The sequence below is a fragment of the Jaculus jaculus genome, chromosome 4 (genome assembly GCF_020740685.1).
Source record: "Jaculus jaculus isolate mJacJac1 chromosome 4, mJacJac1.mat.Y.cur, whole genome shotgun sequence".
Classification (NCBI taxonomy): Eukaryota; Metazoa; Chordata; class Mammalia; order Rodentia; family Dipodidae; genus Jaculus; species Jaculus jaculus.
The window spans coordinates 41408714-41426966 of NC_059105.1; the positions used below are offsets into that span (position 1 = coordinate 41408714).

Here is an 18253-nt window from a genome sequence, read left to right on the forward strand (position 1 = left end):
ATGGGTGGATGAAAAGCGTTTTATCTGGACAGAATTTCATGAAATCCTTTGTGAATTTCAGAAATACCTTTGGTTTGTGTGTTTGTCTTTGCTTTTATTCAAAGTAGGGTCTCACTCTAATCCAAGCTGAATTGGAATTCACTATGTAGTCTCCCCCACCTCTGCCTCCCAAGTGCTGGGATTAACAGCATGTGTCATCACCCCCAAACCCAGAAACACCTTTGGATTTCCACATCTGTGAAAAATCGCAAATGTATGATTCTTGATTTACATTATATTCATTGACAGGTGATTCTTATGTAACCCTCAGTACCCTCTTGGTAATAAAGACCTAATTGTTTTATAACTCAACAGTTTGTGAATTCTGTATTCCTTTGACTTTTCTTCATGAAAAACATTATGTAATTAGCATAGGGAAAACATTTTCATATGAATTTAAGAGATTATTCCCTCTTCAATGGGAGAAAGATTTATAAAAAACAATTATCAATGTAAATAGTCATAGTTTCTGAGTGTGAATAGATGACTTCTGGGCTTACCATTGATAACTGCTGAAATGTTCTTTCTGATTGTCAAAGTATTAAACTATTTTCTAGAATATGTAATCATAAAATGACCTAATTTGTGGAGAAATTATAATATGATATGATTTATTGAATAGTAAAAGGTGAGAATTTTGACTCAACCTAGTTTGTGATCCCCTTTTAAAATTAATTAGCCTTATTTAGAAAAATAGAATAGATATCTCTAACAATAGAAGGATAAATATTCCAGACTTAGAAATAATACCTAGTAAGAGTTGAATAAAGAATTTTAAATATATTTGATTTGAACTGAATGAATTTGTGATTATTTATGGACAGCCTTCAGTTGGAGGTTTTCATAGAGTTAAGAAAGTTTTACATTGAGAAAAATAAATCTGCTATAAATCAGAGTTCAGCTAGTAAATGATTTATTTAATCAATTCATTTGAATATGCTATCAATCCTCAACATTTCTGAGGGCTGTGCATTATAGCTACATGGCTGACTATAATGCCTAATAATTTGCAAATCTCTTTGTTCATCCTGACATATCTTTCTATTTATAATGAAGAGTCTCTTGTGAATAAGCACTGTAACCTTCACAAGCACTTGAGAAGGCCAAGTTGAAGTAATGAACAAACCCTTATAAACTAGCCCTCCATAAATTGGTTTTAATCTGAATGCTGTTTACTTCACAATATAGGAAATTTTCTATTCTCCTTGTGGACCTCATGTTGCATTCCTCTTAGATTCTGCTGTGCAAGACTTTATTGGGCTCTATTATTTGTGTAAGTGTTTTTATAGCTAACTAGTAAGAACATGACAGGTTTACAGAGATTAATAATGTAAGGAATGCTCCTAGCTTTTAGAATGGCAGCATTTTTAATATTGCCACGTTAATTAATAAAAGACTACATCACAATTTTAAAGACAGTGGTGACACTGAGTACGCAAGGACAAAGTATTGCTTGGACATTGTGCATGGCTTTAACTGTGCCAATAATTTGTCCTTTTCAAGGTTACTTGATTTTTTCAACATAGAAAGGTCTCTAAACTGACCTTGGATAGGAAAATACAGAATCAAACTTAGGCTATTTGTAAACAGTGAACATGAATAAATACTTTCATTTCTTTTCAAATGGGTTCTCAATATGTTTTTTTTTTTTGTTTTGTTTTTTTTTTTTTTTTTTGGTTTCTCAAGGTAGGGTCTCACTCTAGCCCAGGCTGACCTGGAATTCACTAGTCTCAGGGTGGCCTCAAACTCATGGCAATCCTCCTACCTTTGCCTCCCAAGTGCTGAGTGCTGGGATTAAAGGCATGCACTACCACATTCAGCAGACATTAGTTCTTTCAAAATGGAATAAATAGATACCCATATCAGTATCTTTCATAGACATATCTGTACAAGTAATAAGAAATATATAATGTGGTTATATTTAGTCACAGACTTTGGACAAAAGAAAGGAGATGTATATTCTAGTCTGACTTTTTACTAGCTATGGTTGGGCTTGGGGCAAGTCACAGTGTTGTACTATATGACATGAATATAATCTATCTTAATGGCTTCCACTTCTCCGTCGTTGAAACATCTGTCATGAAATTACACTGGAAAGATAACAAACATCTATGAAAGGTGTTTAAGATCAAATGGTTTCATTTCAATTTACATCATAAAAGCCTATAAGTTATTATGTAAAGATTGGCATTGTCTCTAAAATAAAACCCATACTCATTTATGTAGCCCTCAAAGACTTGCTCTTGTGTGGTCACACCTGCTTCTCCAATCTCATGGGCCACCATTATCTTCTTCCTTCTCTAAGTTCAAGTCTTTCTAAATTGTAGTTCAGGGCCTGCCAGGGGAACTTACTGCAGTGACAGAAATATCCTGTGTGAGTGCACTCTAGTATGTTAACTAGTAGCCACATGTTACTGTTAAGAACTTGAAATGTGGCAGATGCACCTAAAGAACTGAGTTTTATTTAATTATTTTTCTTTTATATTAAAAGTGATCCTCCTATGGCTAGAGGTTATTGTATTGGACAGTATAAGTGTAGTTCTCCAAGTTAAATGTGTTATTCTCATTTCTAGTCCTTCAAATGTCAAAATATGCTACTCTCCCTACCCACGTCTTTTACTACTTCATTAAACTAATTATCATCTCTCCTTGGTGTAATATCCTTAAAGAGGCATTCATATACTCCTAATATGAATGTTTCTGCTATGGAATCTCTGGTTCTTGCTAATGTTTATTGAGAAATTTTAGTATTCCACTAAATGTATATAATTTAATCCATATACAAACTGAAAAGAAAAATGGCTGTGATTGTCCTCACTCTACAATGAGAAACTAAGTTTTAAATAAAATAACATGCAAGGCAAATTCCCCAACATCATATTTTACAGTGCCTCAATTTTCTTTCAAAGTCTATATTCAGGCTTTACGTTTTACTCAGGCCTATATTCATTTCCTAGTATCTTTGGCATAGTAAATATTGGTTATCGATGAATGAAAAATCATGAAACATGCCATTTAAATTTGAAAACTATAAATTTTTCATAATTCTAAACTAGTATTATCAGATTCTTTCAAATAGTTTTTCACTAAAGCACACTTTTAGTTTTCAAAATATGCTGCTTCTCAGCATACTGTCCATTAAATCATGTTTATAAACATAACAGCATTGTATTTATTAGTCAATGGCTACCAATTTTGTTGTTTATTTTTTCCCTCTTTTTAAATTAGTTTGCTATTCAGCAAATACAGGCAGTTTGGTACCATTATTAGGCTCATCCATGACCTACCCCCTCCCCATTGGCCCTTCCTTGTTGAGGTATATGGGTCGTGCCTTGTGGAGTTAGCCCACAGTTATTGATACGATAAATGTCTCTGCATATCCTGACCCAACATGTGGCTCTGACATTCTTTCCTCCCCCTCTTCCACAAAATTTCCCTGAGCCATGTTCGGTTCATTTTTGGTCTGCTTCAATGATGAGGTGTTGGGGGCCTCTGAGGCTCTGACTCTCTGATTTGGTAGGAGTTTATTTTTCTCTGTATTAGTCTCCTTCCCCCTTGTGCTGGTATCTGGTTCATCAGGAAATCAGCACCCTTGCTTGTTTTGCTAATTTTCCTTAGTTTCAGCCAGGGCCTTTTTAAGATATGATGGGGTGGCTCTCTCCTTAGGATCTGCATCTATCTGAAAAATAGAAGCAGAATCTCCAATGGGGAGTAAGTTAGCACCAGGACAAATGAGATAACCCTTACTTTTTTTTTAATACACAGTTTAAATAGGTGTAAGCCCTCTTGTAGCCCATGATTGATGGTAGCTTGATATTGGAGAGAGGGTATATGATTGGATATGATTCTGACTTGTTTCCCAGCTCCAGCTATGGGTCCTGTACCACTGAGGGGATCAGTTATCCAAATCAAGAGCAGCTGGTTCCCCACCATGGCTGTGTGCCATTATTGCACTTGTGCGGGCATCACAACTGGTTATTTGTTGCTAAGTAGGCTAGACCATGAATTGCTTGGAGAAATATTGGTTATTTCCCCCAGTTGCCCATGTAGCACCTTCTGGTACTAGATACGCTGACTGTCTGGGGACTGATTCTCTCCTGGCTTCCAGCCATGCCATTCCATTATTCGTGTCACCTGCATATGATGTCTTCAACAATAGGGTCTTACCACTAACCTTTGGTGGGTCATCAAGTACTCTGACAGAAATCTGTCATTCTTCTAGGAAACCTTATAGGTCTCTCTGATCAAAAGCTCATTGTGGATGATATCCCCATGCTGGTACTGGGAGTCACAGGTCACTAAGAAAATGAGGAAGAATATAACTAATATACAAGTGTTAGGGAGGAGAGAGAGAGGGAAAGGGAGAAGGAGGGAGGGAAGATGTAGAAAGTTTAGGTTAGATTGATCCTGCCCTCTCAGTGTCTTGTGGTTCAGGTGTTTCCTATACGGGCCTGGTGAGGGTTCAACCATTTGGTCTGCCTTTTAGGAAGTAGAATTTTATGGTACCATTTCCGTTTGGGTCTAGATTAGTGTCCCATCCTTTTGATACCCTCTCTACCCTCCCTATCCATCCTAGTGTGCAGTCCATGAGATGCTTGCTGGGTATGTAAGGTATCTTGGGTAGATTCAGGTTAGGTGTTGTAGATGAGTGAGACTATGTGGCAATTTTTTTTTCTGTGATTGGGTAAGTTCACTGAGGATGATCTGTTCGAGGTTCACCCATTTTTCCTAAAATTTCTTTGTGTCATTTTTTCTTACTGCTGTGTAGAATTCCATTGTGAAGATATACCACATCTTAGTTATCCATTCTTCTAGTGATGGACATCTGGATTGATTCCAGCTCTTAGCTATTATGAATTGAGCCGCTACAAACATGGTTAAGCAAATCTCTCTGGCCTGTGGTTTGAAGGTCTTAGGGTAGATGCCCAGTAAGGGAATAACTGGGTCTGTTGGTAACTCTATAGTCAGCTTTTTCAGGAGTCTCCATATTGCTTTCCAAAGTGGTTGTACCATCCTACATTCCCACCAACAGTGGATGAGTGTTCCTACTCCTCCACATCCTCACCAGCATTTATTTTTGTTTGATTTTTTGATGTTTGCCCTCCTTACTGGGGTAAGGTGGAACCTCATAGTTGTTTTAATTTGCATTTCTCTGATGATTAGGGATGATGAACATTTTCTTAAGTGTGTGTTTGTCATTTGTGTTTCTTCCTCTGTGAACTGCCTGTTCAGCACTTTGTCCCATTTTATGATTAGGCCTCTATCAGTTGAATAACCAGCAAATATTTTCTCCCATTCTGTGGGTAATCTATTGCCTTTGCTTATTGTATGCTTGTCTGTAAGAAACTCTTCAGCTTCATATGATCCCATTGGTTGAATGACTGTTTAAGATCGTGAACTACTGGGGTGTTTGTTCAGGAAGGTTTTTTCTGCAAACAGATCGATCCCTGCATGCGGAAGCTTAATCCGCTCTGCATACTTGCCCACAGTACTGTTCAGTGAGCCCAGTCCCACAGCAATTTCCACACAAGCCCAGAGTGTCTCTCGCTTGTGTCAGTTCAGGTGCCCTCTCCTACCTGTCTGCCTCACCCACCATCCTACAAAGTTTTGAATTATTGAAGTTGAGTATCTGAAGAATATCATATACAGTGTACTATGAAAAAAATCCTGAAGTGAAAATATATGAGTTATTCTTCTGCTCTTCTGAGATGTGACTTTAGATAAATGAACTCTTATTCCTTAATAATAAAATTGGTTATATCAATTTTAAATCCCCTATTTTACTGTGTGTGAAATAATATTTGGAGCATAACAAATGCTCAAAATGACAAATATGACTGGATAATGTGAATAACTCTAATAAGCGTTTTTTTGGATTTTATTTTTAATTTATTTATTAGAGAGAGAGAGAGAGAGAATGGGCATGCCAGGGTCTCTAGCCACTGCAAAAAACTCCAGACACATGTTCCACCATGTGCATCTGGCTTAAATGGGACCTGGTGAATCGAACCTGGGTTCTTAGGCTACACAGGCAAGTTCTTTAACCACTAAGCCATCCCTCCAGCCCTTAATAAGCATTTTATGAAAGACTTAGAGAGACAACCATTTGTATTTTGACATAATATTTCTTAGTAGTAATAAACTTTTAATGATATTTATAATAAATATTACTCTTCTAATTTTAAAGATCTGGTAGCATGGGCATATTATTAAAAATTTCCTAATTTCTTCAGTCTAATTTTTTCTGCCTGGTGTGTACAGAACAAATCTTGCCTCTTTTGACTCCTGTGAGGGTGTACTATGGTCCTAATTTGTGGTGTAGCCAGAGGACGCTTGTCTAAGGAAAGTGGTACACTGTACTGTCAGCCAAATTGTTGAAGGTAAAGATCAATTCAAGAATGGAAACCATTTTTGTAATTTAGGTATTGTGACTTCCAGTAATACAGGTTAATTATCCAGCAAGCCTCTCATTCATTCATTCATTCATTCATCATTTGTCATTGTTCCAGTATTTGAGATGCGATACATACCATGAGGTAATTACAATCTTATGCTCACTTTGAATATGTCTGCTGATGAGTTTCAAACTTAACATCCTGGTTTTTACCCCAAAGAAACTTTCTAACACAATCGTCAAGATTTTTGTGTCTTTTTTTTTTTTTTTTTTGGTTTTTCGAGGTAGGGTCTCACTCTAGCCCAGGCTGACCTGGAATTCACTATGGAGTTTCAGGGTGGCCTCGAACTCATGGCAATCCTCCTACCTCTGCCTCCCGAGTGCTGGGATTAAAGGCGTGCGCCACCACGCCCGGCTTAGATTTTTGTGTCTTTAAGGTACTACTACAACTCACTTGCCAGCCCTTCTAAACTCTGTGCATGATTATCCTTAGTTTTATTTAACTGGTTACCTTCTTTACTTAAGAGGTGAGATGCGTAGTGCAGGCCAATATAAACATCAATGACATCATTTATTTATTGTAGTTTTACTTATTTACCCTTATTGTTTCTTCCCAATGAGCTCCAAGCCACTGGGGAGAAATTAGAGTTTTCCTTTCATTTCTGGACAACCTCTCAAACAGACTTCAGAGACTTCTCAATGATTTTTAAATCAGTTGAAGTATACCTCTTATGAAAACTTTAATGGCTTTTTAAAGTTTTCCAATATCCCTTGGGTTCAGCAATCTGTTCTGGTTATTGTTTCTAGATATAAAACACTCCTAAAGGTAATAGCATTATACCACAAAAATAATTTATGTTTTCCCACCAATCTGCAGTTTGGGTGAGGCTACCACATTACTGCTGTACATGGTCTAGCATGGGTGAGTGACTGGGGGTGGTATGGTCTATTTGAAGACAGGTTTGTCATGTGGATGGCAGTTTGGTCAGAGATTTGCTCCTCTCTGCACAGGAGTCTGCTGGGGAAGCTTGGACTTTCCCATAAAGTATTGCATGTGTCATCCAAGAGCAAAGGTAATGGATACTGCAATCGTTAGGCTATCACTGGCCCTTGGGATTAGGTTAGAGGAAAAATAGGGGCTCTGGAAGAGGGAAGATACTTAGATGGTTAGTGTCTGTTACTTATGCATTGCTGTGACCACAATACCTGACAGAAACACCTTGAAGGAGGAAAGATTTGTTTTGGCTCATGGTTTCAAGAATTTTCAACCCATTATTGTGGGGAAGACTGGAGGAGCAGCTTAGTTAATGGTAGCAGGAGTGGTTGTTAGAGGTTGTTCATATCATAAAGGATCAGCTATTCCCTCCTGCTCATTTTCACCTTCTAAGGGTTCCAAAGCCTTCCAAAATAGCATCATCAGCTGGGAAACAAGCATTCACAACATGAGTTTGAGGAGTCATTTCAAAATCAGACCATAATGAATAGCAACCTAGTATTCATGTTCTATTTGTTGGGAAGATGATTGCCAAAATGGAAAGAATGCTGCCTTTTTTTTTTTTCTTCTGAGGCAATTGTTGGGAATTTAACATGATTATCCTCACTAAGGACTTCTTGTTCCCTAATTCAGAAGATGTGTCCTTATCTTGCCCCTTATAAATTTGACCATTAGCTCATTTCTAGTGGTAGAGCCCACATACTCAAGTGGAGTAACTGACTAGATCTAACATTTGTAGTTACTGACTCAGTATAACTCAAAGCCAAACACTTTCAAAGCCAGATCTTTGTCAGTGGTGGAGGTGAGGAATTCTTACATTATATCTCCCTTTCTTTTATGCCATCAGAGGCAGCTTGAGTCTTTTAATATTTTCTAAGTAGAAAATCATTGCCAGTATGCAAATCACAAAAGACTCATCTCAGAGTTTCCACGAGGTTCACAAATTCCTCATTTCCTCAAAATGGGTCTGTGGTTGGTGGCAAGCAGTATTATTCTCCTTTTAGGAAGAAGAGAAATGGCAAAGGTACCCTAACAACTTCCTCTACAGAAATTTTTAACTTGTGATGTTCGTTTATTTTATCTCATCCAGAGGTGGATGATGGGCTAAGGGTAGTAGACAATATTTTTCTACTGAATTACTAAGTTCCACATCAATATTTTGGCACCATATAGAGGATATAGACATTTAACAATTTTCCATTTTCCCTCAGTGTCAGGAAGTCAAAATCAGCTTAGATGACAAAGCCCTGCTTTTATATCCTGTGATAGATCTGTGCTTAGAACTAAATGGTGTATACACATTTACCTTGTTATGTGTTTTAGGGGGGAAATTGCATATGTATATTAAATCAGTTATTAAAGAATTGGAATGACACTTCTTTAATAATAGTTTCAAGCCCATCCATATCACAAAGGGTATATTTTCAGTTGGCAAGTCTAGTACTAAATATTTAAGTTTTTATGTCATTATGGTAGATACAGTTCTGTGGCACTGTGTGGAGTCTGGAATAAAATTAGCCATTGTTTTAATGCAGTCAATAAAATAAGTTGGACTCACTGTATTCACAAAGCAGGCATGTGTAACCAGCACATCTGGCAGAGTCTGAAATGTAGGTGAATCCCCAAAGACAGGAATTCAATTTCCTGCTAACTTGTAGAGAGGTAAACTGTGCCCATTGCATTCCACAGACCAGAAAGAAACATCAAAAATTTTAACTGAGAAAGGGTCATGATGGTTATTTTTTTTCAAGGATTTAAGATCAGACAAAACGTGTAAAATAAGCCTGGCCTTTAATGAACAAAGTATTTATTGAGAAAATACTGTTTTGATAAGCAATGAAATATAGCTCTCCTAGTTCTCTGCATCCCTACTCTCAAGGAGCTCATACTTTGGTTGGATGATAAGGGGTATGGTTATGACCACAGAATATTAGCTGTGTTGTAAACAGTACACATCTAGTATAGTGCATGGTCATTCACTGGGCATTCAGCAAATAGTTGAATAATAAATCAGTAATAAAGAGATTAGACTGAGTTGTCTTATGGCCACAGAAAAGATCTCATGGGTCAAAAATATGTACTTTTTTAAAAGATGGTTTTTAATGCTTTATTTTTTACTTGCAAACTCTCCATCGATGTGACTATGATATGATGAATGAAATTATTTTGTTTGGCTAAGATAGATTTCACTCTTTCAATGACTTCAATAGGAGAAAAGATTGAGTCACTGCCTTGGGAATGAAATGATGGAGAAAGGAAGGAATAAATCAGATGAAGATGAAAACCCTCAGCTTGGGGCTGTCTTTATATTCAGTGATAGAATCACTGCAGGATCTTTCCCACTCTAATTTCCAGGTTAATCTAACAGACACAGTTCACAAACAGGAGTAGAGAGTTTTGCTTTGTTTTTAATGTTGAATTTCTTTTTTAATCTATCAAAACACAGGTGGTTGTTTTGGCCAGGGGCTGCAACTGAAACTTCCTTCTTTGAAACTTTATAAAGGGGCTGAGTTGACCTGACTAAAATTTATTATGAAAACTTTTTCCTACATGAATTGCAGGCCCTGAGAATGGGAAGGTGAACAATAGGGAAGCGAGAGAGGGGTGTACAGCGTTTGAACCAGTGGAGAGATCCACTATACTGTGCATGCAGCTTCGGCACTCCAGAAGCAAGGTGAGGAAAGCATTTCACTGAAAATGAAAAAGCAAGGTTCTTAGGTGCATTGTTATAATCATGGAGACAAGGTTCCTTAACATTTTAGCTAGTTGGTTTCCTTGTGTTGTGATTTTTTTCCCCCCAAGTATGTTTTATAGTTTATAATCGCCTAATGGAGAAAAGGCTTTTAAATGATGAAACCAAGGTGGGGGGTGGGGGGGATTCTTATTTAGTTGCTGCTGCACCTTTTTTTGGCTGAAAAAATACCAGTTGGGAGTTATTTCTTTTCATATTGTCACAAAATAAATATGGTCCCTTTAAACATTTTGTTGAATAATTAGTTTGGACAAACTCAATTTTTGCTCCCTAGCCTCAGAAAACTTGTTTTCTTGGCACTGTTGGTCAGTTAGAGAAATTCTAGGGTGTAAACTTGATTGGGAGGATGACTTCTCCTTTCAGAAGAACACTCCCTCCTTCCCTTTCACAAAGGAGTGTGTTCTAGCTTGTGTTCAAATATTATTCTAATTTGTGTGTATATGTTAAAAGCAGTTCTGTTCAACACAGGGCTGAAAGGTTGTACTGTCCTTCTTTATTCATGTGTTGATGTTTGTTTGAATTTGTGCATTTGAGCCACATCTCTGTGGGATATTTTAGGCTGTAAGTTCTTAAAGGACAGAAATTGTTACTCTTCGATTAACTTTGTATATCTTCCAGCATGGGTCTATGTATATACAAAAGCTTAATGCATTCAATCTGTTGAAAAATTACCGAGCCTGGGATTCTTCAAGGGTAAAATTGTACTCGGTGATATTTTCATTTAAACATGAAATTCATCCAGACCGATTCTTTCACAAAGCTGTCCTAAGGTAAAGCCATGTGAAAAAGGGAATGAAAGCAACATGTGGGAGCAGAGGGAGAGATAATTCTCACAAAATATGCATCTGCTATGTGACAAGTAATCTATCTGGCACATGTTATCTCAGTTGCTATTCAAATGACAAGTAATAGACCACATTAGTGTACCTGAAGGACCACAGCATTGAGAACAGACTCAAATTTGAATTCCTTTTCTGTTACTTGCTGACTTGTGTACTCTTGAGAACCCAACTTCTCTGAAACCCTGCCCATCTACAAAAGAGCAAGGATATTATGTGCCTTACAGTATTGTTCCGAGCATTGTAAGTGGGTGTCATTATCAACTGATACATGAAAAACAAAAAAAAACAAACTTGAGAGTAGAGCTTAGCATGGTTTACCCAAGGTCACCATGAAAACGCCTATAGGTTTTTCTGATTTGAAGTCTTGTGAAAATTTAAAAGTGGAATGGAGCCACCACGCCTTTAATCCCAGCCCTCTGGAGGCAGGGGTGGGAAGATCATCATGTGTTTGAGGCCACCCTCACACTACATAGTGAATTCCATGTCAGTCTGGGCTAGAGCAAGACCCTATCTAGAAAAACAAAAACAAACAAACAAAAAGCAGAATGGTATCAGAAAGAGTAGGTTAACTTAAGTTGTGGGCATGATCCAGCTGGGGCGCCTGCCAACACTTGGTGTGAAGAGATACAATGTGTGGCGGAGTGGAAGCAGAAGGGAGGTGCTGGGGTGCCTGGCAGACATCTGCCCTTGTGCTTAGTCAAAACTGTCTTTGGTCTTGAGTAAAAGAAGACCTAAAAACAAAACAAACAAACAAGCAAAACAGGGAAATTTTAAATACATAAGTTTCTCCTGTATGGAGATGTAGGCATTCTGGAGTTATGTGTGGGTTCCAGAATTAATGAAGGTTTAGGCTCATGCTGCCTTCTTTCTGTCACTGTTGACCACATCATGGTCCAAAGAAGCTGTGCACTCTTCAGGCAACCTCAATGCTTTCCTAATAGTAGGAGAAGGAAAAGGGTGTGCCTCTCCACGTCCAGCACCTTCCAGGTACTGGTCACATGAACACAGAGCCATAGTTGTCTAGCTAAGCTGGGAACTCTGTAAGGAAGAACAGAGGAAAATGGGAACTAAGGTACTACAGGACATGCTGTCCTCAATTGAAAGTTTCAATTATTATACAGGTGTGGAGCCACAGGCCTTTAATACCAACACCAGGGAGACAGAGGTAGGAGGATCGCTATGACTTCGAGGCTAGCCTGGAGCTACAAAATGAGTTCCAGGTCAGGCTGGGCTACAGTAAGACCCTGTATTTCATGTGAGATTTTAGTAAAATATGGTATGGAAAGGTGTTCATAAATTTTCATTATTACTAACAATAGCTGTTAGGACAGATTTTATGGATTACAAGAGTAAGGGAAAGCATAAAGTATTTAAAGTATTAGTAAATATAATAATAGCATAGAATATTGCTTATTGGAATAATGTTTATTTTACCAGCAAGAAGATAATTTGACTGGTTGGAAATATGGAAAGATCAATAATAAATATTTTTGGTCAAGGTTTAATTGTGACAGAAACTACATAACATAGAACTTTCAGAAAGGAAAGTTTAATATACAGCATAATTAGCACATAGGATTGGAGGTTACTTCATATGATTTAAGGAGAATTTCAAAGAATATAGAAATAGCAGTGTGAAACAATTACTGCCTCAATTATAGAACACCCAGTGAGCATTCCACCTCCACACACCACACACACACACACACACACACACACACACACACACTCACACAAGCCCCTGAAATCCAGGCCTGGTTAGGGAGAACAAACTCATGAGTCACTGGCTAGGAGTTCACTGTAGTGCTGCACCATTGTAACTTATGGAAAATCTGCCTTCTAAGTTGCTGTTCATAAGATGGTGTCTCTCTGGAAGCACATCCATGCAAAATCACTCAGGTCAGAAGCCAGAAGAAGCAGCTGGCCACTAGTTCTCCACCCCATGCATTGTAAGGATTGGGTACTAAGAAAGCTGCCTAGGAGACAAAAGCTAGGCTGAGTCAGTGAAATAGTACCAGAGAAGAAGTCGACCTTCCTCAATGCTTCTCCATTGCCCTCTGCTGACAAACGTTAGCCTCATTCTATAAGACAAAGGAAATGGTTTAAGGGCCCAGTTAAATTTTCTCAGAGCAGACAATGAACAGCGCATTTGGAGATGAGTCAATTAACTGGTAGCTATTATGTTACAACATAAATTAAAAAAAAAATATGTAGGGGCCACATAGATGGCTCAGCAATTAAGGCACTTGCCTGCAAATTTGATTCCCTTGTACCCATGTAAAGCCACATGCACAAAGTACTGCACGCATCTGGAGTTTGTTTGTTTGCAGTGGTTGAAGGCTGTGGCCTGCCCATTCACTCTGACTGTCTCTCTTCTATTTCTCTTTGACTGTATGTATGCTAAAAGTCAAGTTAGATTATCTTCAGAAGTGAGCTGGATAGATGGTCCTGCAGTTAAGGCATTTGTCTGCAAAGCCTAAAGAATGGCTTCCGTTCCCCAGTACCCACATAAAGCCAGATGCACAAATGTTGCATGTGTCTGGAATTTGTCTACAGTGGCTAGAGGCCTGATGTGTCCATTTCCTCTTTCACTCTTTCTCTCTGGCTCGCTTCATTTGCAAATAAAAAATTTAAAAGACAATATCTTCAGGAGTATGAGGGAAGGTGTTGATAGAACTTGAATTTCATGCTTGGGAAAAATAGAACTCCACAGATAACTGAGAGATTAAACAAGTGTCTCATATCAAATAATTATTTGGTTCATTTGACTCAAGCACACATAAAAGGTTGAACTTCTTTCTGTTTTCTTGTCTGCCTTCTTAAGGCTTGTGGTGGTTTATTTATTTTTATTTATTTATTTATTTATTTATTTATTTATTTATTTATTTATTTGAGAGCGACAGACAGAGAAAGAGGAAGATAGAGAAAGAAAGAATGGGCACACCAGGGCCTCTAGCCACTGCAGATGAACTCCAGATGTGTGCACCCCCTTGTGCATCTGGCTAATGTGGGTCCTGGGGAATCGAGCCTCGAAGCCTGGTCTTTAGGCTTCACAGGCAAGTGCTTAACAGCTAAGCCATCTCTCCAGCCCGAGTTGTGATGGTTTGAATTTGAAAATTCCCCGTAGCCTCATGTATGTGTGATTATAATTCATACCAAATCCCTAGATGGTGGCTTGCTGGAGGAGATTTATCACGGAGGAAGGACCTCAATGGAGCTGCTCGCTCTTGCCAAAATCTACTAGGGTATGTGACAAGAGGTTTTTCCCAGTCTCTGCTCTATCATGCCAGGATGAAACCCTTGAGACTGTAAGGGGAAGTAAACTCTATTCTCAGATAAGCTGCTTTTGGTTGGGTGTTTTGTCCCAGCAATGAGAAAGTAACTGCAACAGGAGAGTTGTTTATCTTTAAATTAGACATGAATAGGAAGATGACATACATTTTTCTGGACATTACAGACTTCCTGAACAAGAATCAATGTGTGTGTGTGTGTGTTTAACTTTTAGACAGTTCAGAAAACTTTCCTATAAATTCCAAGTAGATTTATTCTCATTAGAGAGTATTAACATTACATAACCCCGCCCAAGGCCATCACAATTTAAAGAAGTGAAACTACCACCACTGGCTTTCAGCAACTGTAAATCATCCCTAGAGGATCTGCTCACCCTGCAGCACATGGGCATGCCCAACAGAATGGATACTTAAGGGAAAGAATGATGGAAATAGGGACATGTACAGAATGATAAGCCACTAAAGTAGTAACTAGCAAGAAAGCATAACAGATGAACGGTCTTTATGATCTCAAAATATATTAAATCAGGATAACAGTAATTGTAAATACATCAAATTCAACTGTTAATATATATGTATTTTATTACTCTCATCCATTTTGGGAGAGATATATTAAAAAGAAAATAATGTTATACATCAATATCCAGTTTACTTAAAAATAAAAAAGATAATAAAATTGTGGAAATAGTGAATTCTAATGAAAAAAGATGACTATGTAAATAAGGCCATAAATACTAATATCTACGAAAAAGATATGAAGTGAAATAATTATTTTTCCACCAAAGTACTGTAGGATGAAATATATGGAAGATGAAAAGAAAAAAATCAGACATGTAGGATTTCAAAGAGTAGAAGCATTTAATATAATTATTTTACTCTTCAAAAGTCAAGTACACAAAAATTATCAATGATTTATAATTGAACTAATAAATATAAAATAAGTCAGCAAAAATAAATCATGTGCACACATTCTTCAAATGTGTGTGCAAAACAAATAAAACCTTTTCTTTGAGTACTGGGCATTTGCTGTGTGCCAGTTACCAAACTAAGGACCAGAATATTTTCTAAACCATTATGTTAGGCTACAAAAATGTTAAATTACCCAAAGCAGAAATAATAACAAGTATAATTTCTACCACAGTACAATAAAATTAGGAGTTAGGAACAGACAATAAACAAATCAATCAACTTGAATGTTTTAAACACCTAATAAATAATTATTAGGTTAAAGAGAAAATAAAAATTCAAATAAAGTATTTTGAAATGAAGCATGATGAGAGGATTACAAATAAAAATCTCTGTGATTGAGCAAAAATGATTGCAAGAAAAGAAAATTATGAACTTAAATTTATTAGGAAACAAGGAAAATGAAAATAGAATGAATCAACAATTCAACTCAAGGAGCTGGAAAAGGAATAAAAAGTAAGCAAAAACAGAAGGAAGTTAATAAAGATAAAAGTGAAAATTAATAAAATAGAACAAAAACAACCAGACTTAAAAACAGACTCAATCAATAAGACTAAAAGCTGTTTTTCTAAAAAGGATAAAATAGAATAATCTTTGCCAAATTTTATTTTTTTAAAAGTAGACTTAAAGAAACATTATTATAAACAAATAGAGCACGGCTATAGATGTAAAATAGGTTTTTAAATAAAATTCCTTTCCTAAGAAAAATGCCAAGAAACCTTAAAACACATGAAAATTTAGATTAGATAAATAATCATATACAAAATTAAATAGCTATTCTAGGTTCTGACTCTGAAAAATACCACAGACATTTATACCAGCAATGTAAACTTGATAGCTCTTACAAAGTTTCTTAACTCATTCTACAGATGAAAATTATTATGATAAATTAAAATTAGATGAGGATTATAGAAAAATAGATCTATTACACTCATGAATAGAGAAAGATATTTTAAAATAGTAAAACTGAGCAATCTAAAGCCCAGTAGTATACATGTGATGATGAAGTAGGATTATTGCTAAAATGTAATGGGCTACTTTAAGCAATGATAAGAAAAAAAATCCCACATGGTCAACTTAATTATTAGTTATGTACACATTCAGTGTGTAAAGAGACATGCTGCTATCATCGTTAGCCTCTTCCCTGTCCTCCCCCCTAGAAAGGAACCCTCCACTGGGGATTGTGGGTCATGCATTGTGGGCGTAGCCATCAGTTATAGGGAAGAGGAAATGTCTTTGTACCTAATGTCTCAACTTGTGTCTCTTAGAATCTTTCTGCCTCCTCTTCCACGAATTTCCCTGAGCCATGTTGGACTCGTTTTAGGTCTACTTCAGAGATGAGGTCTTGGGAGCCTCTGTGTCTCTGAATGTCTGGTTTGGGAGGAGTTGAGTGTTCTCTGCATCTATCTCCTTCACCCTTATTCTGGTACCAGTTCACCAAGAAGGCAGCACTCTTGCTCATTTCCCCAATTATTCTATGGTTTCAGCTGGGGCCCTGGTCAGGTGTGGTGGGCGGTTTCTCTCCTCAAGTTCTGCATCCATCTGAAAAAGAGAAGCAGGTTTTCCAATGGAGAGTGAAGTCAGCACCAGATAAATGGGATAACAATTATTATTTTAGAGAGAACTTAATAAGTGTAGGCCCTCTTGTAGCCCACAATTGGTGGGAGCTTTATATTGGACAGTGAACTCATTTTTTTTTTAGGTATGGCTCTGCCTTGTGTCCCATTTCCAGCTATGGGTTCTATTTCACTGAGCGGATCCATTAGCCAATTCAAGAGCAGTTGGTTACCCACCATGGTTTTGTGCCACTATTACACTTGAGTATCATGTCAGGGCTTTTTTGCTGCTGAGTAACTTAGATCATGAGTTGCTTGGACAGATGTTGGCCATTTTCCCCCAATCACTTATGTAGCACCTTCTGGCATTAGACTAGCTAACTGGAGACTGACACTCTTCCAGATTCTAGTCATGTCTCTCCATGTTGTGTACCAATAGCTTATGGTGTCTGTGGTAGTAGGGTCTTACCATTAACCTTTGGGGGGGTAATCAATTTCTCTCACAGAAATCTATCTTCTTTTGTGAAAACTTGTAGGTCTCTCTGGTTAACAGCTCATTGTGGATGTTAACCACATCCTGATACTGGAAGTTACAGGCCAGCGCCAAGGGAAAAGAAGGAAGGAAAAGATAGGTAATATACAAGAGAATGAGAGAAGAGAGAGAGAGAGAAACAAGAGATTAAGGTTAGTCTTCATCATACTCTCTCCAAGGCCCTGTGATTCAGGTGTTCTCTCTAGGATCTGATGAAGGTTCAACCTTTTAGTATGTCATTCAAGATATAGGATTTTATGTTACCAGTTCCATTTGGGTCCAGTTTTGTGTCCCCTCCCATCCTACCCTACCCTCCCTATTGTCCAGTCCTTGAGATGTCTATTATACATGTCCAGCATCTCAGGCAGATTCAGGTAAGGAGCCGCAGATGAGTGCTATCATGTGACAATTGTCTTTCTCTGATTTGGTGAGTTCACTGAGAATGAACTGTTCCAAGTTTGACCATTTATCTTCAAATTTCATTGTGTCATTTTTCCTTACTGCTATGTACAATTCCATCTTGTAGATATACCACATCTTGGTTGTCTGTTCATCTAATGGTGGATGTCTGGGTTGATGACAGTTCTTAGCTATTATAAATTGAGCAGCTATAAACATGGTTGAGCAAATCTCTCTGAACTGAGGTTCAATAACTTAACCATCCACCTAAACACATTGGACAAACAAAACGAATCCAACCCAAAAAGCTCCATGGACAACTTAAATCTTTAAAGGTAAGGTAAAACATGGAAGGACAAAATAATGCTTAATATTGAGGATATGTTGTTATTCTATCATGATTAACTTATTAATTTTATAACTCCACATAATAGCTATTAAAGTTCCAGTAAGAATTTCAAAAAAATAGAATTTGACAAACTACTCTTA

At 37.4% G+C, this 18253-nt stretch overlaps 1 long non-coding RNA gene across 1 annotated transcript in view; it reads left to right on the forward strand.

Annotated features, from left to right (window-relative positions):
- The first annotated feature begins 9994 nt into the window (after positions 1-9994).
- Positions 9995-18253, forward strand: part of LOC123460280 — a 38481-nt gene continuing 30222 nt past the window's right edge. The window contains exons 1-2 of the long non-coding RNA XR_006636865.1: positions 9995-10101; positions 17892-18099. This is a non-coding gene — a long non-coding RNA (uncharacterized LOC123460280). The remainder of the gene's footprint in view (positions 10102-17891; positions 18100-18253) is intronic.